A 25,125-nucleotide genomic window follows, 5' to 3' on the forward strand; every position below is an offset into this window, starting at 1 on the left:
GTTCTGCTACTTTCTTCACTATGTAGTTCTTTTTTTCTTTAATCTCTGGCCAAAATTAAAATTTATCACCGAAATACAGAACTTGTCCAAATTCATGACCGACCTTTTGAGAATAAAACATTTTGTCTAAGCTCACAGGATGAAATGCTATTTTATTTTCAACTTGGTAATAAAAGAACCACATTAGATAATTTAATTATTATCCTGCATAAATGCATAAACTATAATATAGCCTCATCACTATTCTCACTCTTGTGATGGGGAAATTGAGAAGCAAAGAGGATCAACTGCATAATTTTCAGGAGGTTTTCTGGAAGCCATATTTTTAACCTACGTATGTCTCTAAGTCTTTGCATAGGTAGTTCTGTGCTTTCTAAATTATTAACAAATTGAGACAACTAATGTTCAATAAATAATGTGCTACTCTATAGAGAAGTTCCTTCCCTCTCTTCATCTATTTGAGTAATTAATATTGTTATCCAATATTGCTCCTAACACAAGGATTTCAAAAGATATTGGCTGCTATGCAATAGAATTGTCACTCGAGTATGAGTTTAATCACTACACAGTGGTAAAAAAAAATGACAAAAATTAGCTTCTACCCAAATAATAATTTCCCTTCCCTGAAATGACAGAAATAACATAAACATCTTGAGCTACATTATTAAATTATCATAAACAGAGTCATGTTAGAGATAGGGGAAAATCATTCTAAAGGCTTGAAATTACTCTAGCAAGAATTGACTAAAACCTCATTAAAGTAATTAACATAATTAAGAAAAAGTGTATTTCTTTAATGAGAACTCTGCTTGAATCTGGAAACATCAGGAAAGCATATTCTGCGCATTTTTAGGTAAGCACCAAGATATTTGTTGTCTGGTCTTAATAAGCGGAAAAATCCATATTTTGGATATGAATGAATCAGGTTATCTCAGTAGAATGATGCTTTTACACATTCAGATCACAGTGACTTTCCTTTTCTCTGATTCTGTGCTTACCAAACACATTTCTGATTATAATTTGACTTGTAGACTGGCACATGTACAGATAGCATCTTAGTCATATTTGGGCCTTTAGTATAGCGTGCTGAAGGGGAGAAAATGTGCTGATTTACCTTTAAGTTCAGGCATTAAACATCTGTCTCTGGGGGCCTGCTTAATATGAGCCTGCTCTCATGAGACAAATCTATTCTTAGAGTGTTGATACATCCAGTCCTTATGCTTCCCACAGCTAAGGAACTGACTCCAGGCAGCTGCAGTGAACTCTCAGATGATGAGGGCAGATCCTCATCCTGGAGAGAGCCAATGCCTTCCTGGCCACTCATGTGCCCAAAGCAACTTTTATTTTAACTTTAGTAACAAGCATTTGCTATGTTTTCAGAAATGTGATAATAGCTCCTGAGAATTCAGGGGCACCTGTGTGGCTCAGTTGGTTAAGCGCCTGCCTTTGGCTCAGGTCCTGATTCCGGGGTCTTGGGATCTAGTCCCATATCAGGTTCCCCGCTCAGTAGGGAGTCTGCTTTTTCCTCTCCCTCAGCCTCCTCTGCTCACTGTGTGCACTCTCTTAAATAAATAAATAAAATAAGATAAAAATAGCTCCTGAGAATTCAGAGTTAGAAAATTTGAGCTTTTTTTCAAGGAATGTGAAACCTCATTTATGAAATAATATGATTCTTGTTCTAAGAAAGGCAATGACTGAGAAGTCTGAGTATGAAGGACCACACGGTGTTAAAATTATAATATCTTCATGACAGGAAGGGAGTGCCAATTCCTTTATTTTCCATCCATATGTGGGAGAAAAAGCTTTGCCCATTTTATTTCCATACAGTGTCCAGAGTGATAATTTTAAATCATATTTGGTAAGTCCTCTTAAAAACCCTTCAAAATGGCCTCTTCTATTCCACTTAGAACAAAATGCGTTAAGTATGGACTTGCATCTGTCTTTGCCTGTCTGCACCCACATCTCCCACTGCTCTAACCCTTTCTAACCACCCTCTGGTTAAAAGAAACTTTTTCTTGTCTTGGGTCAGGTTTCCTGGAAATAGACTCTGGAGACAGAGACATGTGCTTCAGAGGTTTATTGGAGCTGAAAGGAAGTAAAGGAAGCAAAAAGTTAGGCAAAAGAAGTTGAACAGGGATTCATTTAAAACCAAAGCCTAGGTTGGTCACACAGGGAGCTCTACAACTTGAAAGGTTGATCCCATATTGAGAGTGATCCCATATTGAGACAAGGGGCGCAGGCTTGTGCCTCCATTCTGAGGGAGACATCTAGGTAGTGCCTCATAGTTCTGACTCTGGTTTTTCTGAACAGATGAACATCTTCCGTACGGAGGGGTTTTTCACATGTTTTTCTGTTCTTATGGTCTGGAATACTCCTTTCCTCCATCACCAACCACTATTGTCTGGAAGTTTTGGATTAGTTTTAGGTCATTTAAAAAGGTATAAATTCCTCAGAATGATTTTCTCTGATCCCTGAGTCTAAATTACATCTTTCTTTTAAACTCTTTCATAGCAACCTATACTTTTTATATAGAGTATTTTTATATAAAATTAATAAAATGTGTAATTATATATTTCTTGTGTGGTTTTTGTGTTTAGTGTTGCTATTCTCCATTTGTTTTATATTGTAATCTTGAAGTGTATAGCTTTTGTCACATCTATAGAGTTAGCATGTAGCCCCAGTGACTTAAACATCACAGATGTGTAATAGATATCTTTAAATGAATGAATAAGTCACGGTCTTCTTTTCCCTAGACTCTGGTAAGTACTGACATTTCCCACTTACTATAATGATTTAAATTTAACTCCATTAATTTATCTTATTTATTGATGCTGTTTGTATTAGAATTGTCTCTGATATTCTAAATTTTTTTTAAATTTTTATTTATTTATGATAGTCACACACACAGAGAGAGAGAGAGAGAGAGAGGCAGAGGGAGAAGCAGGTTCCATGCACCGGGAGCCTGATGTGGGATTCGATCCCGGGTCTCCAGGATCACGCCCTGGGCCAAAGGCAGGCGCCAAACCACTGCGCCACCCAGGGATTCCCTGTCTCTGATATTCTAATACAGAAATTCTCAGATTTGGCTTGAACCAGAATCATCTGGAGGGCTTGTTATATAGCTCTGAAAGTTGGGTCCCACCTCCCCAATTCTGCTCCCATACATCTCACTTAGGGCTCTGTATTTTGTATTTACATAGATGTTGATGCTTCTGCTCCAGAAATGTCACTTTGAGAACATCGTCCCAGGGAAACTTTAAGATGAAACTTTTTTTTTTTTTTTTTTTTTTTTTTTGCGTAGAGTAATTTGGGAGATGCTTTTATCCTCATGAAGCCATTTTGTGGGATAGGACATGGTCAATAATATGCCAAACTCTATTTCAAATTTGAAGTTTTTTGACAAAGACATATGTAATGAAGTATAAAATTGTATCCATCAGATTATCAGAATTTAAAGTAAGTAAAGATATCAAAGTAAATGGAGAAAACACAACTCATTCTGTTTGCTAGAAAACAGGAGAAAAGCAAAGGAGATTGAATCACCAACATGACCATTTTTGCTGGTTGACCAGCATTGCCTGCTGATGGGAATGTAAATTTCAAATGCAGCTTTTGGTAAGGAGATGATGTACAGATAGAAGTGAATGGAGAGAGGGTCACATCATAAATAAATGACCTTTTGATAAAATGGAGTGGGAATCACTTATCAATCATTGTAGATTAAGACACATATATCTAGACAGAACTCAGGGAAGCTTTCTATGTACTGAACTGAATCAGATCTGGGTTTCTATTGCTTTTATGAACACTGGTATTTTCATAAATAGATATGTATACTTGACAATCCCACCAGTCAACAATTCAAGATATGCTAACACACTGAACAATCAAGAACAATCAATGAGTCATATTCCATTGTATACATAAATCACATCTTCTTTAATGAGTCAAAAAAAATAAAATAAATTAAAAATATATCTTGAAACAAAAGACAAAAAGGATACACAGCCAAAATTTATGGGATTCAGTAAAAACAGTTTGAAAATGGAATTTTACAGCAGTAATTAAGGAGAAAAAAAAATCTTAACTATACAATTCAAGGAACCACATAAAAAAGAGCAAACTAAGCCCAAAGTTAGTAGTAGGAAGGAAATAGCATAACAGTGAAATAAGTGAAATAAAAACCAAAAGCAAAATAGGAAAGATCAATGAAATTAAGAACTTATTTTTTAAAATGATAACATAGTTCATTCTTTAGCTAGATTTATCAGGAAAAAGAGAGAGGATTTGAATAAATTGAATTATAAATGAAAGAAGAGCCATTATGACTAACACAGATACAGAGGATCATAAGAGACTACTATGCACAATTATATATCCAAACTGAATAACTAGAAAAAATGGATTAATTCCTAGAAACATACAACCTATCAATACTGAATCATAGAAATATAGAAAGTCTCAACACATCAAATACTAGTAAGGAGACTGAATCAGCAGTCAAGAATGTTCCAATTGAGAAAAGCTCAGGACTAGATGGTTTCATTTCTTTACAAAAGAAGAATGAATACCAGTTTTGAGCAAGAACAAAGCTGGAAGTATCACACTTCCTGATTTCAAACTATATTACAAAGCTATAGTGATCAAAATAGTATAGAATTGACATAAAGACAGACTTGTAGATAAATGGAACATAATAGAGTCCAGAAATAAATCAAAATATGTTTGATTAATTATAGACAGAAGAGCCAAGAATACACAATGGAGAAAGGATAGTCTCTTCAATAAATAGTGTTGGAAAAATTGGATAGTGATATGTAGAAAAAAACAAAAAACAAAACTGGACCCCTATCTTACACTATATGGACACAAAAATCCATTCAAAATGGATTAAAGGCTTGAACATGGGATCCCTGGGTGGCGCAGCGGTTTGGTGCCTGCCTTTGGCCCAGGGCGTGATCCTGGAGACCCGGGATCGAATCCCACGTCAGGCTCCTGGTGCATGGAGCCTGCTTCTCCCTCTGCCTATGTCTCTGCCTCTCTCTCTCTCTCTCTCTCTCTCTCTCTGTGACTATCATAAATAAATAAAACTTAAAAAAAATAGTTTCAAAAAAAAAAAGGCTTGAACATAAGATCTAGAACCATAAAACTCCTGGAACCATAGAAGAAAACACAGGAAATAAGTACCTTCACATTAGTCTTGGCAATTTTTTGTATATGATGCCAAAAACAAAGGCAACAAAATGAAGAATAAACAAGTTGGACTCCATCAACTAAAAGCCTTCCTCTAAGCAAACAGAACAGTCAACAAATGAAAAGACAAGCTTAAAAATGGGCAAAAAAAATTTGCTACCTACACCTTTGATAAGGGATTACTATCCAATGTATAGGGAACTCATACAACTTAACAGCAAACAAAACAAAAACCCAGTTTAAAAATGAGCAAAGGGGACCCCTGGGTGGCTTAGCAGTTGAGCGTCTGCCTTCTGCTCAGGGCATGATCTCGGGGTCCTAGGATGGAGTCCTGAATTGGGCTCCCTACAGGGATACTGCTTCTCCCTCTGCCTATATCCCTGCCCCTTTCTCTGTGTCTCTCATGAATAAATAAGTAAATTCTTATAAAATAAATAAAATAATAAAATAAAATAAAATAAAATAATAAAATAAAATAATAAAATAAAATAAAATAAAATAAAATAAAATAAAATAAAATATCAATTGTCACATGGTAGCTTGGTTTCATAAATCAGAAACTGGAGTGTAGAAGATGGCATTCTCCTTTAATACAGGAGCAGTTCCTGATAGAGACTCCTGATGTTTAATTAAGAGGCTCTGAACTTTACTCCATTTCCAACTGACCTCATATTGAAATCAACATCTCAGTTGGTTTCAAAATTGTTTCCCAAGGTAAAAACTGAATTATTGAAAAGAAATGTGCATTACACATTGTTACCTTAGAATAAGTACTCTGCCTACCACCATGAAAATGTTTGATATTCTTCAAGCTTCTAACAACAAAGAAGTCAAATTTGTTTCAAAGTAGGGATAAAAACTAATGCAACTGTATAAAGTAGTATTTCCAATTTTTGTAAAATTGTGTAAATCTCAGTCTGAGGGCCAGAGTAGATTGATAAGATATGTCCAAACAATAAGATGGGGGTGGCAGGGGGGAAATCCTCTTTCCTCTACCTTTTTTAAAATTTAGACCTTCAGTGGATTGAATGATGCCCATCTATGTTGAGGAGGGCAATCTACTGATACATACTGATTCAAATGCTGATCTCATCAAGAAACTCCCTCACAGGCACACTGAGAAATAACTTTTAATCTGGGAACCTCGTAGCCTGTCAAATTGACACATAAAATTAACCATCACAGCTAAGAAACCATAAAAATTATTTATTAAATATATAAAAAGCCTCAATCAGAAATCTAAGCTAAATCCAAGTCATTTCTCTCCTTGTAAATTTTTGCAATCCTCAGTTAATTCTGAACATTAGTCTTGACACTACCCACATACAAATAACCCTTCCTATTTAGATAGGGCATTGGCTATATGCCTCATTCCAGAGTTTTCTTTTGAAAATCTGAATTCATCAGAGAAGTACCCTGCCTGTCCACAGTTGACTCTCAGGTTTCTTTAAATGTTCTTCAAGCTGGGGGTGCCTGGGTAGCTCAGTGTGGAGCCTTTCTCCCTTCCCATGTCTCCCCCATCCTACCCCTAGCTTGCATGAATACACATGCTTGCACTTATTCTCTCTCTCTCTCTCTCTCTCTCTCAAATAAATAAATAAATAAATATTTTTTTTTTTTTTTTAAGAGAGAGAACCATGAGAAACTAACAAAATAGGATAGTCTATTATTTTGGTACATGCTAAACATGTCTGAGAGTATTGTGGCATGTTAAGATTACAACTATACTTTTTAGCTCCATTTCCAGAGAACACGTGCATTACTTGGCAACATATAAAATGTTTAAGTACAGGTAAATATTTCATCTTTCCATGTTTTCACTTAACATATTGTAATATTTTCTACTAGACACAGCTAAATATTCTTCTGAAATATCAATGATGTATTCCTAATAATGAATAATTGCTAATTAACAAATAAACACAAATCTTACGACACGTCGAAGGTTATAGTGTGGGGAAATGAGCTAGGAAACAAAAAGCAAATAAATAAAATCCATTAGCAAATTAATGTGCTGAACTAAAAAAATAAAGGGTTATGCTGACTTAGATGATGCTTTCATAAAAAGTCTTATTTAACTTGCTAGGATTTAAACTGATCATTGAAAGATAGAAAAATACAGAGGGAGATTATAGCAGACCAAGGGAACCATGCATGGGACAACAGTACTAGGCTGAAAAAAAGCAATGTGTCTTCATACCCCACAAGCAATGTGAACAAGGTGGCAGTTATTGCAGGGCGAGGTTGCTCAGGGCAGGTAACACTGGTGTTAGAGGCAGCAGTGAGAGATTTTTATTTTATCTAAGAGTAACAGGAAGCCATTGAAATGGGAAGGCAGAAATATGACCATGTCCAACCCATATTTTGTTTGTTACAAAGGAAGAGATCTCTCACTTCAAGGAAACTATAGTTGAAAGATTCCCATACTAAACGAGGTATAAAATAAAACTCTCAAAAGCACCTCAGGAAGTAAAGAATAAGCATGTAGAATTTTAGAATACACTTTATCTTCAGGGCACCAAAAGCAAACGACAACTGTTCCAGTCATGTAGGATTTTTCTCTTGTGCCTCTCTTCTCTACTACTTGCTCAAGCTTTAGAGCGGCCAGATTCAGCCTGTGAACAGGGAAGGAGGAGTAAAAGAACCAATTACAGAAACAGGCCTAACCTGCAAGTGGAGAAAAGCTTTCAATAGGATGAGAATTTTTTAAATTTTTTATTCTTATTTTTAAACTTTGTTTTCAGAGAGATACAGTGTGTAAGTGGGGGTGGGGAGGGGCAAGAGGGAGGGAGAGAGAGAATCCTAACTAGGCTCCAGCTCAGCCTGGAGCCTGATTTGGGGCTCTATCTCATGATCCTGAGATCATGATCTGAGATGAAATCAAAAGTGGATGCTTAACCAACTAAGCCTAGCTTATAGGTGCCCTGAGAATGGATTTTAATTTTATTTATTTATTTTTAAAGATTTTCTTTATTTATTTGAGAGAGAGCATGAGCAGGGAGAGGGATAGAGGGAGAGAGAGAGGCAGACTTCCCACTGAGCAGGGAGCCAAATGTGGGGCTCCATCCCAGGACCCCAGGATCACAACCTGAGCCGATGGTAGATGCTCAACCGACTGAACCATCCAGGCCCCCTGAAATTTTTACTTCTAAAAAAATATTAGAGAGATGTAATTTCCACTTATCTATGAGTGACAATAAAGCAATGGACCTGTAATTGAGTTTATTCTGGAAAGTGCATAGCTAGATATCAGAGATAACAATGAAAATCATTTTTGCCTACCTGTAAATCGAGCCTACCTGTATGCTGAAAGTGCAGAAAAGAATTGGTCATTTCCCAAATTGGAATTTAAATAACTTTTTACATCATCTAAGCATGAGCAAGTTTTCTTTGAACCCTGCCTAGGCTTGGTATGTTTGTAGAATGTGAGTGTCACATAAGTCCACCAGGACCTAAGCCATTCTTTGTCAACATTTTGCTGCATCGCCAGTGCTTTGAGGAATTCCTGGAACACAGTATGTTAGTTAAAATTGAATCAACCTGAGCAGACTACATAGAACTGGCTTATTCCTATCATCCTCAGAAATTTTCAAAATGAAATCCTCTTACCGTGTAGTTGCATTTGATGGTGAAAAAATATAACTGAAATCCTTTAGAGAAGAAATCCATACAAACTCCCATCTAAAATATTTTAAGACAACATGATTATTTTGGCAAAACAGAGAAAAACCGCTTTATCAGGGATTTATTCAGACGTCTTCTGAGAAGAATGCTATTTATGATTTTATAGAACATGTCAACTTACAAAAACCGCAGTCCTATCTTTGAAGATCTAAGAATTGGTCTAATGGGAGTATTAAGATGGTCTTTAACTCCTTGTTTGGGAATCCATCCCCGTCCCTTGGGGGAAAAAACTTTGTATGATACCGTGGAGCATGTAAGCATGTTCAAGTCAGTCGTAGGCTCTGGAGTCTAAGGATTCAGTAATTCAATGGGAGAGCTGTGAGCTTCTCTGGCAAATGGCAAGGTAAGTCCATTGGATGGAGGGTCCTCTGTAAAAATTAGTCTTTAAGGCAGCGAAATCAAAGCAGGCAAGCCAATTAAATGACAGTGCCTAATATCACAAGGGTGCAACGTGGTGACTGTGGTTCACAATTGTGCACAGCCCAGGCCCAGCCTTGGAGCGCGTAGAGCTGCTAAGTAAAATGGAAAAAGGCTTTTCACTAAACCTTTGTGAGTCTTTGGTGCTGTGAGCAATCCTTTTGTGCTCAAGTGGAAGAACCAGGTTCTCAAGGGAGAAAGCCCTGCCTTTTCACTTTTGCGTCAAATAGAACATGGCTTTTGTACAAAAAACACTGCTCCAATCTATACTGAAGGACTCCAGAACATTGGTAGTAACAGGAGTGTTCAGAGCAGTTTGGCCATTGTTGAGAGATTCAGCATGGTCCAGAGGAAGCCAAACAGATGAGTGGAGAAAGTTATTTGTGGCAGAAGTCAGAGTAGCTGTATCTCTTGGGATATTGCTGTATCCCAAAAAGGAAACCACACGTGGCATTTATGGAATATTCAATGGAAGAGGCCAAAGGGAGAGATTGCAGAAGAAAATGAGCTGCAAACATGCGATAGTTGTTGGGGATATCTGAGAAATGCCAAATGCATTTAGATTGGGACTTCATGGAGATTGCTATGGTAGGTGGTGGCTAAAAGAGCAACTGAAATACAGGTTTCAGCTTACACTGATAGGTATATCACTTGGAATATACAATTTATTTTTTTTTACATATATGGTTTCCTCTTGATACCCTTATCTCAATGAATGACACCATCAGCTGCCATATTCCCCAACAGACAATCAGAAAACTGATAGTCATTGTTAAGTTAAGCTCCACGCCCAGTGCTAACACCAGATACTATAGATCCTACCTACTAAAATGTCTTGGCAAATGCTCTCATTTAAGCCTTTGTTAATTCCTGTGTGCATTGCAATTCAACACAATTTTGAATAGCTTTTTTGCCTCTGACTCTTGCCTCTATCATGCTCCAGTGAGATCATTGTGAAAAACCAATTGTCAATAATTTTGGTCCCTTCCTCAAATCCTTGAAGATCTTTCTAATAATTTCAATAAAAATTTCAAATTCTCAACATATTACCAGAACTCGGGCTGCCTGCCTGGGTGACTCAGCTGTTGAGCATCTGCCCTAGGCTCAGAGTATGATCCTGGTTCCATCCCACATTGGGCCCCTGTAGTTGAGGAGCCTGCTTCTCCCTCTACGTCTCTGCCTCTCTCTGTGTCTCTCATGAATAAATAAATAAAATCTTTAAAAAAATTATAGACATTCTTTCAAGAACTAGACCCTGCCTATCTTTTATAGAATGCCCCAACACACATAATTTTCCAAATGTGCTTCTTTCTTATTTAATAATTTATATAAACTGGTCACCTGTGTTCAGTTATCAAGCATACACATACCTGCATCCTTCAATTTTTAGCTTAAATATCTCTACCTCTAAGAAAGTTCCATCTTTTTATCCTCATCCATAATAATAGCAAGACACTTTCAATTATAAGTAGAAACATGAACTAGTTTTAAAAAACAGATTGGAGTTGAATGCAGAGCTCAAGTTTTAAGGAACTTGTTTCTCTATCTTTTTGGCACAGCTCGCTTCTGCCCAGTTACTTCCATGGATTAATTTAGGGAATTAAAATTGTCATCAGAAGGGTCCTCCTCTGGATCTCTTGTCATTGCTGGTCTCTGGTTTCATTCTACAGACTAGGAAAAAAAAGAGGCATTGCACAAATGTTTGATAAATAAATAAGTGCTAAAATCATAGCATCTGCACCATGTTCCTCTCTTAAATTGTACTTAATTGGGATCTGACTTTCCATTTGAGTTTTGTCTTCTATTGAACAATGGAAAGAACTAATTTTGTACTTGTTAAAATCACTTATTGTATGAATTATATATTGCATTCAACATAATCAATTTCATCATTTTTAACAGTGGCTTTCCCCAGAGACAAACATCTTTACAGACCCTAATATTAAAAATGTTCCTTTTATTAATCTCAGGACATCAGGATTGGAAAATATGCATATTGCCACTTAATTTACATGATGTATTGTATATTAGAAATAGCTTTTTTGTTTCTTTGTCAGTATCTATTTTGAATAACTTTAAAAAAGAACATGAGACTAGCCAAAGCCGCATCATTTTTTTTGATTATATGATAGGAAAAAAGCTTGTGCATTAACAATTATTGAGTACATTTAAATCATTATTCATTTATGGAATAGCATTAATTTTTGAATAGTGTGGCACCACATATGAATGATTCAAGGCAAAGCAGAGTCTCTTGAAATCATTTAGTTCCTCCACATTATATCAATCTGACATTCATTGTTGTCACCCACAGATATTTCTCAATCTGAAAAAAAAGCCATTATCAGTCAAATAACTGGATGAGTAAAACAAATAAGATGATAATTTTAGTAAGTCTAAAGTATTAAATTCTCAGAAGGCTAACAAAATGATTTATAGCTATTTCAAGGCTATTAGTTATGTAAATTCCAAAACACCTTTAAATTAATTTTTAAAACAATAGATAATTTTCAATTATTTTTCCCATTCATTTCACAACAAATTATATTTTCATTTTTTAATGTCTCATTTACTTTAATGCAAACAAGTCTTTTACCAACAAAAAAGTTTTTCTCAAAATATAAGGACATTTTGGACCACTTGAGTGGCTCAATCAGTTAAGCTCCCAACTCTTGATTTTGGCTCAGGTCATCACCTAAGGGTTGTGACATTGAGCCCCAAGTGGGGTTCTGAGCTCATGGGGAGTGTGCTTGAGATTCTCTCTCTTCCTCTCCCACTTTTCCTCCACCCCCCCTCAAAAAATAAACAAATCCGGGGATCCCTGGGTGGCTCAGCGGTTTGGCGCCTGCCTTTGGTCCAGGGCGCAATCCTGGGATCCCGGGATGGAGTCCCACGTCGGGCTCCCAGAATGGGGCCAGCTTCTCCCTCTGCCTGTGTCTCTGCTTCTCTCTCTCTCTCTCTCTCTCTCTATATATATATATATATATATATATATATACCATTAATGAATAAATAAAATCTTTTAAAAAATAAATAAATCCTTAAAAATATATATAAGAACATTTATTATCTGTTAAACGAAAAAATGCTAAACATGTTTAATATATTTGCTGGGTCAGATTGTAATCACTGGTCCATCCATTTGTGTAATGTACATTTACTAAACAAGAACTAAATTATACTGTTAAACGTTGGGCTATGTAGTTGATATAAATTTAATATCTATCGAGTATGTATAATAGTTACTTGCAGTAACACTTATCTAATTTTCTGATGATTATGAGAAAATAATAGGTATTCATTAATATATTTAAAAAGCAGTCCAATGTAATGGATTAATTAAGAGTTTGTTTCCAGAATTCTGAAGACAAAATATTCTCTTCCTGTTATCCTTGTGCAAGACATCAAGATGTTCTGTACTTTATTCATCTGTCAAACTAGAATGGTAATAATGATACCTAACTCTAAGATTATTGTGAAAAATAAGTTTTAATATTGGTATATTTTTCTGTTACTATACACAGTGAGAATAGATAAGGTAAATATTTTCTAAGTATCAAAAGAAGAAAATGTGGGGCATTCTTTACAATTGCAAATGTCTAAAACAATAAGCAATTGTCTTATTTAGTATGAATTATTTAACAGAGTAGATGGTTCCTACAGTCTCATTTTAAACTTCAATATAAAATTGAAATTAAGGAGCACCTGGTGGCTCAGTTGATTAAGCACCCAGCTCTTGATCTTGGCCCAGGTCGTGACCTCAGGGCTGTGACATCGAGCCCTGTGCTGGGCATGGAGCCTCCTGAAGATTTTCTCTCTCCCTCTCCCTCTGTAGCTGCCTTCCCTTCCTCTCTGAAAATAAAAATTAACATTAAAATAAATGAATAAAAATGAAATTAAAATAATTCCAAAATTAATTTTAAGTTTTCAGAATCAAATGAGTGACATTTTTCAAAATTGTATTTATAGTTTTAAATATTTCCCCCCAAGAGTCACTGACAATTCACTAGTATCTGAATCTCCTTGGGAATTCTGGTTTGGGATTAAGATGATATTAAGCCATGTCCTTGACCACCCAGTGTTAAAGAACTCTGTGGGACACATGACTGAGAAGAAAAAAAAACAAAAAACAAAAACAAAAACAGGCAAGCCACCTATAGAATTATAGATTTATGTAGGACAATGTGAAAACTGCTTTTATGTAGTCTGGAGAAGCTTCTGTATTAAAAAAAGCTATGACTCTGTTACATATGTGGACTAATTAGGACAAAAAGTGGCTCAAATTAAATGTACACAGGTTTGGCTTCAGGCTTTATATTGGACAGTGAAGAAATTGTTATTAGAGGCAGAAAGAGCAGTAATTTATATTACTCAGTGCTAAAACATTTTTTAAAAAGTATCACTTGTGATAATTTGGAAGGCAGGCAACATTCTTGAATAAGCTTTTAACTATACTCAAGGAGACTGGGAAACGAGATATAAGGAGTGCTTCTAAGTTGCCATGGGTATCATTTGACATAGTGTTACTAGAAAGAAATGAACTTCGAAAATAATTGTGAGAAAATATAAAAGGAAATTAAGATAAAAGGAAATTAGGAGGATTCTAGAAATTACAGAAATATAGAAAGTTGGAAGGTGAACTGATTCTTCTCTCATCCAGTAATAGATAAAACTGAGATCTCTGAGCAAGAAAGGTCAATTTAATTTGTAGAAAAGATGTTTGAATCATTTAAGCTTGAGCTTAATAGATCTCTTCTATTGTACAGAATGGTTCAATTAAAAACAGACTAAAGCAATAGCTCTTCCGTATTAGCTCACAGGTTTCTTCAGGGTCCACAGAGGTGCTGAGGTCAGCAAGCATGATAACCAAGGCACCAACAGGCGTGACTTCTCCCAGTCCCATTAAAACCGCCCTCCTCAGTCTCAGGCTCGTTCAGGACTTCATAACCTCCTACTTGGATCCCAAAGATCCTACAAGCCACCTTTATCTGTGGACGGCTGCCAAATTATTGTTGCCATGGGGCATATGAGAATGGGGCCTCCAATATCACCATCTGGCTGATGTCCTGATTATATTGTTCAAAATCATTTTCTTCATCATTCTAAAGGAGGATTATATATATCCACCCTTTAATATCAAGCTTGGGCATGTGACTTGCTTCAGTTAAGAAAAGGTAAGCAGGGATGACCTATATTACTTCAATGCAGAAATGTTAAAGGCCAACGTATAGCTTACCACAGTCTTCTTTCTTTTCCCAAGATTGACAGTGTTTAAGAGACGGTTCCTATTTTTAGCCTGGGTCCTGGAGTGAACATAAATGACAAAAGCCATTGCATATTTTTTTTTTCATTCTTTTTGAATGAACTTAACCTTGAACTTAACCTTAGTTAACTGCCACTTAGGGAAAACAGCCTATATTGCCCACTTTACATGAAGCCTAAGTCCTAATCTTACATAGTTTCTGTCTCATATGATGAGATAAATCCATATCACAATAGCCAAAGAGAAGAACCAGATGAAAATAAGTAGATGTTTGCCAATCCAGGTTTCTTAAGGTTACACTCTAGAAAATGTGGCCAAATCTGTGAAATTGTACATGATCACCCAGTATTGATCTTTACCATAAATATGGCTTCAGATAACACGGAGAAGAGAAATGCCATATAAGCCATACTCATCATTAATAATCTAAAGTACAGGCTTTCCATATAAATACCAGTATAGTGTCACCAAACAAACTCTTTTCTACATTTTGGATGTTAAAATTACCAATATTCAAGCTTTGTAATTTTAATGTAGTTCTAATTGTGAAAAGCATCTTCTGTTGGTTACTTGATCAAAGTCAGTGGTGCTCTCAATAAAAACCCTTAGCACCAACAAATACCAGAGTTTAATTAAGTGGCTTATAAATACACAGATGCTCACTATCAAGGCCTCATGGGTTCTTTTTCTTCCTCTATACTCCCTTTGGTAGAGATTTCTTCTGTCTGCACACTTTGCTACCATTATTCAAGATCTCCATATTTTTGTACTGGCACTTAACACTCTCTGAAGTCTGTATACATATATATTTTTCCTTATTAGCTCTGATAGGAGGAATCCACCACAAAATGCTAAGTATATTTCCTTTATTCGACCCTTGATAGTGGAAGGTATGGATGGTACAATTCATAAACATTGATCTTTACTGTTATATAGTCAAATCGAGAAATCCAGGAGAACGTGAAAAATTGTCCTTAATTTTAGAGTTGATTTAAAAGTTTAAGACCTTGTATAGTCTATAGTTGGTAAATACAGTCATGGGTCTTCACCATACTCAAATGAATTGGCATAAGACCTTGGTTCTAATAGAGAAAATAATGACTTACATTTATAAAAGATTGATAATGGATGTATCCTCAATCTCTTGCCTCATCTGTTTGTGGATTTTCATGACACTGAGGTAGGCAAAGCGACACAATAGAACTATGAGCCAGTGAGTCCTATGAGGTAGCGAGCCACCTTCTATAAGCCACTTACTCCTTCTGCATTGAAGTGGAATTGAGAAATAAACTTTAATTATTAAGTTACTAGTGGCCATTGGAATTTTGGAATTGTTTAGAAATCAGCATTCTCTGATTAATACAATGCTAGAAACTGTTCTTAAAGTACTGTATCTGTTATCACAATTACTGCTCATGGCAATCAAATGAAGTTAGAGGCCCCATCTGCAGATAAGGAGACCAAAACAAAAAGAAGTTAAGTTTTCTGAAGTGCTGGAGACGATCAGTGGCAAAATTGGAATGTGAACTCAAGAAGTTTGTTTCCAGATCCAGCTTTCTTAAATATTACACCATCTCTTGAGGTTTTCCCAAAAGACCAACTCTTGTAACTGTCTGGGGAATTTCTATTTAGGACACTTTCTTCCTTTTACTCCCCCTTGTAGTCCATCAATCACTTTCACCACTCCATTTCCTTTGCCGTGTGCCACGTCATTTGCTAATTGGTCACAGGCATTCTGCTCTGTCAGATTCCAATGTTGGATGAAGCTGAGGCAAGACAGGAAAGACTGGAAATTCTTTAGAGGCAGAAAAACAATCTCAACATCACATTTCTTAAGCAGGTCAGGAATTTATAACACTCACTTGGCATAGTTTCCAAATTTTTTTTCTCTGTATCTTTTGATATGTAAAGGTGAGATTTACCATAATCTCTTTCCCTCATTAAAGGAACGTATACAAAGTTAATTAATTTCTGGTTCACTTGAGAAGCTTTCCCTCATTACCATTCCAGACCAAAATGCAGTCAGTTGCCTGTGTCTGGCTAATTATTACTCTAATCCTCACCCCTAGTTATTGGTTTGCTGATGGACACTTGAAACCAAATGGACCAATCTATATTCCTGGAACATTTGCCAAACAACTACTTTCAGAAAAGATCTGTAAGAACGATAGAGGAATTGTTCTTCCTACCACTGTTAGTCTTGCTGGTGATGATGCAGAGAGCTTTCCTGAGAACAACACTAACAAGGAATCTAGAAACGAAGATCAATGACCTGGAATCAAGATATATCTGAAGCTGTCCACATCTCCTTAGAATTCCAGCAGGTTAATATCTACTTGGTAATATTTGCTAGACATCCACTATATTCATAGCTCGATATTGAAGTATCAAAGGTCAATACCCTGAATCTAATGCTGGGAGAACACAATCTTAGACCTTGATGGTAGAACTCTTCTCTTTGTAGGAACACACAATTTTGCTTTTTCCTACCTTTCAAATTTTTTTCAGGATGGTAAATTCCCAAAAGTTCTTTTAAAAAAAATATTTATTTATTCATGGGAGATACAGAGAGAGGCAGAGACATAGGCAGAGGGAGAAGCAGGCTCTCTGTGGGAATTGCAGGACTCAATCCCAGACCCGGGGATTATGTCCTAAGCCGAAGACAGATGCTCAATCATTGAGCCACACAGGTGCCCCTCATTCTCAAAAGTTCCATTTCAAAATGAGTAGAAGAGGCACATTTCTGAAGTAGTAACAACAACGAAGCTAGCGAACTATCAATCTTTTGAGTTTGAATCCGGCAGGAATGGGAAATCTACCTACATTTTGACAGCATTAGATAGACAACTGCTCGATTTAGATTGACAAGTAGACATGTTTCCTTGGGCTAATGACAAAAAATATGATAAGCTTTTGCTTTGCTTGTTGTTTTTCTTTTGATTTTGCTTTTCTTGCTTCCTTTGCACTGTATTCTAGACTAAACTAGAAGTCAAGTCATGTATTTTTTTTCTTGCTAATCAGACATTTCCAAAAAGTAAATGAAAATGGGGCAACACAGAAAGTTGAAAGGATTATTTATCTTTTGCTTTCAATGAGATGAGGTTATATATATATAAAACCAGATGTTGGAGCTTCTCAGCTGTTTTGCAAACTCATAATAACCATGATAAACTATTATTAATATTATAGATTTTACCCACAACAAGACTATTGCCCATGCCAAGTCGTTGGCAGGCCCCAAATCATCTCTGGTTTCTACCTTTTCACTGGGGACAGTCCTTGTCAATTTTCTTATCAATAGAAGGAGAGAGACTTGAGATCATAGTAAGCTAATAATGTATCAATGTGCCCATAAACCAGTGCAGTTCCTTCTGCCCACAGCCTGCTATTTGTACAGAAGTAACCATTGCAGGAGCTGTGGCATCATACAGGATGGAATTCTTCTGCTCCTCCTTAAGCCAAACCTACTCAGAATGATTTATTGTTCTCTGTATACTTCCTCTCAGTGCTCCATGACTTAACAGATCTTACCATCACATGAAGACCTCTTTGGATCTATAGTGGTAGATCTGAGGAATGATCATGTGCATTCTGGAAGTTGACTTGCATGTTCCAAGTCAACATGCTACTTCCTCAGGGAACCTTTTATCTTCCAGCATATTTGTCATTTGGCCTCACTTACTTTTCTATCATATTTTTTAGTCTTTTATTTTGTGTCTTATATATTTTTGCTTATTATTTTACATGAAATATTTAACCCTTCCAAATAAAATGCTAGATATTTGAATGTATAAATCACATCTGAATTCTCTAATGTATCATTTGAATGCTTAAGACAGAGTTTAAATTAAGAATGATATGAAGGCAGGAAAGAGTAATTAGCTCATATAGTCCTTACATTACTGATGGGAACTTACAAAAGGAAGGTAAGTTTTAGTTGCATTTTGGTGTTCTTTTATTTTAATATCCATACTCAAGAAAACTATAGAACATTTCTTGACCATAGAAAGTTAAAATGTTGATACGAATATCTTTTTAAAGATTTATTTATTGAGGCACCTGTATGGCTTAGTCAGTTTTAAATGTGAAAATCCTGTTTTTGGCTTAGGTCATGATCTCCCGGTCCTGAGACTGAGCCCTAATTTGTGCTCTGTGCTCAGTGCCGAACCTGCTTCAGATTCTCTCTCCTCCCCTCCCCTCAAATAAATAAATCTTTTTAAAAGGATTTTATTTATTTGTTTGAGAGAGAGAGAGAGATAGTGCATGTGCACATATGTGTGCATGAGTGGGGAGGAGGGGCAGAAGGAGAGGGAGCAAATCTCAAGCAGATGCCCCACTGGGTATGGAGCAGACATGGGGCTTGATCTCATGACCCTGAGATCATGATCTGAGCTGAAATCAAGAGTCAGTTGCTTAGCAGACTGAGCCACTCAGGTGCCCAGATATGAATACTTTTTCAACCAAGTTAAAAAATGGATTGCACAAGTCAAACTTTAAAACATTACCAAAGTTGCAACTGAAAATCTTCTATATCAATAATGATGTTTCTTATTTTATGATAAGAAAATTATTAACACAATGGTGTACTAACAAAGTCAATTCTAATGTTTGGTATCAATAGCTATAATAAAGTAAGATTTCATAAGGGGATAATTGAGAGTAAGTGAGAACCATCTGGACCAATATTTTTAACACTGCTCTCATTTCCTTCTTCAGTCTTCTGAAATCAATTTGAGATATTTTAGAGAAAGGAAGTGTGCAGCTATCTCATTTCCTTTCTACCAGCTCTTTCTTCCTCCCTAGTTCTACCAGTTTGATTAGAGATTTGGATTATTGTATCTTTGCTGTAATTAGGAGTATTACTTAAGGTTCTAATTTTGATGCACTCATCTGGTAGCAAAATTATGAAAGTAATTCTCCATGAGTCTTATTGTATTATTGCTAACTAGCTTTAGAAGAGCTTTTGAAAAATAATGTACTTCTTGTGGTATAATTGACTATTTCCATGATGATTGTTAAAAGGCACTCAGACTTGTACAAAATATTTTTATTAAACAATCACTACTTAAATGAAAATAAATAGAAGAAATAAATTCATGCAAATATAGTTCACTGAAATAAATTAAATTAATGTTTGATTTGATGAGCATATCCTGGAGACTGCTCAACACCAGAGGGGAGATAAATAAGAACTACAATATCCACAATATAATGTTTATTTGGAGAATGGATTGCTTTCTTCCTTTCCACACTCATTAAATCTATGTTAAGATTTTGAATGTTAATTTAATGTTGATTCTTTTATGTTGTAATACTCTTGTTAAAATATGCCCCTAATCATTGTTCAACATATGGACTGGCTGATTTATTTTTAATTATCTTTACCATCTAGTTTTCAACACTACCAAAGATAGCATTTAATAAGATTAAAACATTCGAAGAATAAATATCCTTTTAAATTATCATATAAAACAATAACAGTTTTATTTGAAAAATCTTGATTTTCTGTTGAAGTATATTATCCATATTCAAAGCTTACATATAAGTATTCTGAAAAATTTAGTTAGAAACAAATAATTCTTGTCTAAGATAAGTCTTGATATGAGTCATTTGTCATTTGTGGGGTTTTTTATTAATAGGTTAGTTCATTTATCTCTTTGTATAATATTTTCACATAGCTTCCCCTCAAAATGATGAAATTATATTTCTTTAATTCTAAGTAACTCTTGTTTTCATAATTTGACATCTCTGAAATAAAAATGTGTTTAACAGTCAGGGCATTTTGCTATTATAATTAGTAGATTTTTTTTTTCCTCAGTAGAACAAAATATATGGTCTTACAGGCGACAAAATCATTGTTCCAAAAAAATAAGGTAGTGTAAGCATTCAAACAAAAGCATAAAAATTTATTCTGAGATATTTCATCTTCCTTAGATTTAGCTATATAGGGGGATCCCTGGGTGGCTCAGCGGTTTGGTGCCTGCCTTCGGCCCAGGGCATGATCAGTCAAGTCCTGGGATCGAGTCCCACGTCAGGCTCCCTGCATGGAGCCTGCTTCTCCCTCTGCCTGTGTCTCTGCCTCTCTCTCTCTGTGTTTCCTCATGAATAAATGAATAAAATCTTTTTAAAAAAATTAGCTATATAAACTCTGAATTCAATGTTTTCCTTTAGTAAAATATGTTAATTAAGAAAAAAAGCATAAAACTAGAACTCTTACCTCTTGGCTTACTATTTTTTAAGGCAATGGGTGATATTTTCCCAAATAAGCTTCTTATTGGCTTGATTCTTAAAGGAATCCAGTACCTAGAAAAAGTGACATTATAAAAGAACATATAAATTGTGAACCCATTGTGAAGATATCAAATTTATTTTTTTGTTCTGAGCAATGCATATATTGTTCCATATAATTTTTCTCTTTCTATATGTGTCTTAAGAACATTTCATGCATACATGTACATAAATGTAAAATGCATGTATTATAAATGTAAAAGTGAAAGGCTCCTTGTAGAAAAAAAAATATGTGTTTTCTGTCATATTACCATTGGGACTGGGTTCCCCATTCTTGCCAACTGTAGTAGAAAAGCCTATCCAAGAAGCTCTTCAAGAGCAGATATTAATCAGAGCTCTTACTTGAGGTATATTTCCTCAAATTGACTATAGTGATTGGTTCTGGCCTAAAACGGTCCAACTATAGTGGAATTCTGGACATTGAACTTATTAATTATTGATAAATAACTGGAGAAAGAGAGCATCCCTTCCCACTGAAAATCAGTGTTAAAGGGAAACAGCATCTAGAGGTCTAGCAACCTTCTTGTTACCAGGAAACAAGAGCTTATTACTCTGGTGAAAATATATGGTTCCATGAAAAAATTTCCTCAATGGACATTTTAATTTTTTCAAAGTGAAAGCAGAAAATCTGTGTAGGGACAAAACAAAGAACTTACCTGTTCTGCAAAATAATAGACATGGTTTTCCTGACTGTAGATAATGATGCCTATGTTTCCTTTTAGATGTTCTTGTACCTTGAATATTGTACTGTCCTTGAAAATTACAACTTTTTATTCTTTATTTTAAGGTTTTATTTATTTATTAATGAGAGACACAGAGAGAAGGCAGAGACATAGGCAGAGGGAGAAGCAGGCTCCTCACAGGGAACGTGATATGAGACTCCATCCCGGGACTCCAGGATCACGCCCTGGGCCGAAGGCCGACACTCAACCGCTGAGCCACTCAGGTGTCCTCAGCTTTTTATTCTAGATGAATGTATGTATTGATGCAAATCTTTACCAATAACAGTTGGATTCTAAATGGCAGAACCCATCCTTAATTGTAACTCTGAACACTCAGTGCATATCCTTTCATTTTCTTGATTAATACTATTATGCATGGGAGCCTCTTGGCCTTATGCAATAAAGGCACACATACACAGAAGTATAGATTTTTATGAACAATTGATAGTATATATTTTTTCTAATTTCATAATCTTTGTGCAAAGGCCTAACTACTAAAAATTACTATAATTTTGTGTAATTATATTTAGTAAATTAAACAGAATTATCAGTAATCTTCAAAATTTCAGCCTAACAATCCATTCAGCCAAATGGAAATATTAACTTTTACTAGCAGAATGACTTATATGTTTAGCCTTACCTTATTTCTGAAATTATATATAATCTAATCAAATAATGTTAAAATGCATAGTATATATCTATTTAGTCTAATATATGATGTATATATGTATATAACTTAACACTAAATTTAAAAAGAGATTTTTTGAAGCCACAATGCAATAAAATAATACATATCTTTAAAATGCTATTAAATAAAAAGTCTTAGGTTTTAATTCATAGACTGTGGTAAACATTACACTAACACATTTTCCCATATCATTTTCCCATAACACATATCAATTGTTGATATGCTAATTTAAATATGTCTAGAATACATTCTTTTTTTTTTTTTTTTTAGAATACATTCTTTATCCTTAGGCAATACATTCCTTGAGGGCAAATCTGTCTTAATTCAAATATTATTAGAATAATTTACATTAAGAAGAGTACTGGTCAAAAGAGTAATTAATTAGTATAGGTATAGTTCGCTCAGGGAACTAATGTTGAAATAAGTAGAAATCACAGAAAAAAGTGAGATACAAATTGTCACATTCATTCCAATGTTTCTGATTTCTAATTTTCAATGTGAATTTATCAATATTTAACACTTGAAGGTACAATTCATTTATTCAACTTACATTTCCTGAAAGCAAAGCTCTAAAAGTACACTATTTTAGTGAAGGTGATTAGAGAGATCCATTTTTTTTTCCCTTTCTTGTGCTGTTAATGTTGGGTTTAGAGGGTTCTTTTTTAAAAAATAAATTTATTTTTTATTGGTGTTCAATTGCCAACACATAAAAAAAAATTTTTAGAGAAGATCCCTCTAACAAAATGACATTGAACAAAGACCTGAATGAAATAAGAAAAGAACCATGCAGATATCTGGGTAGAGGACTCCTGGTAGAGGGAATACCAAGGAAAAAGGTCATCAGGTGGGACAGTGTTAGACATGTTTGGCTTTTAGCAAAGCCTAATGACTCACGTGCTATAATATATTGCCTTTTGAATCTTTATTCATCTAGTTATTATTGTCTGATGTACATATTACTATTTTAGATAGTATTTAGCTATCATATGATACAGTTTGTTTACTTTTACAGTGGAAAATAAAACAAAATGTTTAAACTTTTAAAAACATTGTTGACTTTTAAAAGCCTTGATGACAATTTTTAAATGGTATTTGAATGTTATATTGTTATTAAATTAACTTTTATATATGATGTTTGCTGGCATTTCATAAGTTTAAGTTGACAGTTTTAGCTCCTAATAAACTATATAACATTCTCAGATACTGTTCCTACAACATGCTGGACCTTTGACTTTTAGGTATGGTGATTATTACATATGCTATGTATTTCAGCTTGATTTCTTGGTCTCCTTCCATCCATCTGAGAAGATTATGATAAGCTAGCTAGTGAAGCTAGTGAATCTTCATCTTGGAACCTGGAATTAGAAGTAAAAGGAACAAATTTGAACTTGACCTAAAGCCTGGAGCAAAGACTGGCTCAGCCAGTATACAGATGAATGAGAAGTAATTGATTATTGATTTAAATTTATTTTTATGACATCAAATATATAATATAACCATATATTAATATAATAATTATATGTATTATATGTATATATTATATAATTATATATGTATATATACAAATATATATATGTGTGTGTGTGTGTGTGTGTGTATAAAGCTATCTCAGCAAAACACAGCTCAGCCTTATGGACCAGAAACAATGGATATAGAAGAAATCCAGTGATCCAGTAGCAATTGGGGGGAATTGGCTTTTTATCATCCTTTGGGCAATATGTCTTATTTTCTACTCCCTTGACACCCCACAATCATGACTCTGCTTTTTAACCTCAATTCTCTTACTTTGTCCCTATTTTGTCACTTCCTCTCTAAGTATCCTCCATTCAATTTTCCCAAGAGCTTAAGATTTGATTGGGTCAGTCACTTACTATGCAATATGAAATATCATTTCTCTCTCTTCTGTTGAGCCTATTGTTGGCTGTCTTTGCCTAGATGTTGATTCCTTCTCTAATTCATTTTCCTCATGATAAGAGTGTCATATCAGATGAAACATAGCATGCTTCCTAGACATACTGACAATACAGTTTGAAACGATCCAGAAAAAGAGGAACTTCAGGATCCAGGTAAGAGAGACACCTTCCCCAGTCTGACAGAAAAGGAGAACTCCACAGAAAATAAGCAAGTGTGTCCTGAATTTCCTTAATATAAAACACTCTCTCATACTTAAAAGATCTGTCGAGGTTATTCTCTTTGCTGGGAATGCCTTTCTTCTCTTCTCTAATCATTGCCTAGGATTCCACAGTTGATTCTTGTTATTCATAGTAGTTGTATTCTATAATGTCTCTGCAAACACCGGATTAGTAAATACTGAACAGTTGCTCTGAAGAGAAATGCAAAGTTAGTTCCCTGTGAGCCTTGGGTCACAACATTTTCACCAACTAATCAATACATAACCTTGTTTTATTTGTGTTTCTGTTTAAATACTTTATTTAATATACTTACAACAAACAGGACTATAACTTTCCCTGAATGAAACTAATCAAAATACATATTTTTCTCCTGAAGCACATCAAAGCCTTCTTGCACTTCAGTACACTAGAAAACACTTCAACATTTGCCTGGGGGGCCATTTTAAACAGTGAAATCACCAACAAAAAAAGCACAAAATGTAGAAATTGTGGCTCTAAATAGACTGTGAAAAAGAAACTTGTTTACAATGTGAAAGCTGCAACTAGAAGGTAGAGCATCACCTTGTTTGACCTTGGCTGGGAACATGGGTGCCAGGCATGTCACATTTTTGTCACTCTATACATGTTCTTTAATGACAAAAAATCATCATTTTTAATTTTGGGATTACAAATAGATTTTAGTGAGTAGGCAGTTTACAAATATCAAATTAGCAAATAATGAGGATCAACTTCTCTTCG

General features: G+C 35.1%; 1 long non-coding RNA gene across 3 annotated transcripts in view; it reads right to left on the reverse strand.

The window, feature by feature from the left end:
• The window catches only part of LOC112646013 (uncharacterized), a 43,940-nt gene that overhangs the window by 16,703 nt on the left and 2,112 nt on the right, over positions 1–25,125 (reverse strand). Inside the window, exons 2-7 of one of the 3 annotated variants that reach the window (XR_007408169.1) lie at positions 23,510–23,610; positions 20,775–20,860; positions 15,664–15,819; positions 14,531–14,597; positions 13,000–13,146; positions 10,835–10,965 (exon numbers count right to left, since the gene is read on the reverse strand). This is a non-coding gene — a long non-coding RNA (uncharacterized LOC112646013). Of the gene's footprint in view, positions 1–10,834; positions 10,966–11,337; positions 11,621–12,999; positions 13,147–14,530; positions 14,598–15,663; positions 15,820–20,774; positions 20,861–23,509; positions 23,611–25,125 lie in introns of those variants that run through there. The other 2 variants (XR_003127422.2, XR_007408168.1) reach the window with 2 other exon arrangements.

Source organism: Canis lupus, chromosome 34, assembly GCF_003254725.2.
Source record: "Canis lupus dingo isolate Sandy chromosome 34, ASM325472v2, whole genome shotgun sequence".
NCBI lineage: Eukaryota > Metazoa > Chordata > Mammalia > Carnivora > Canidae > Canis > Canis lupus.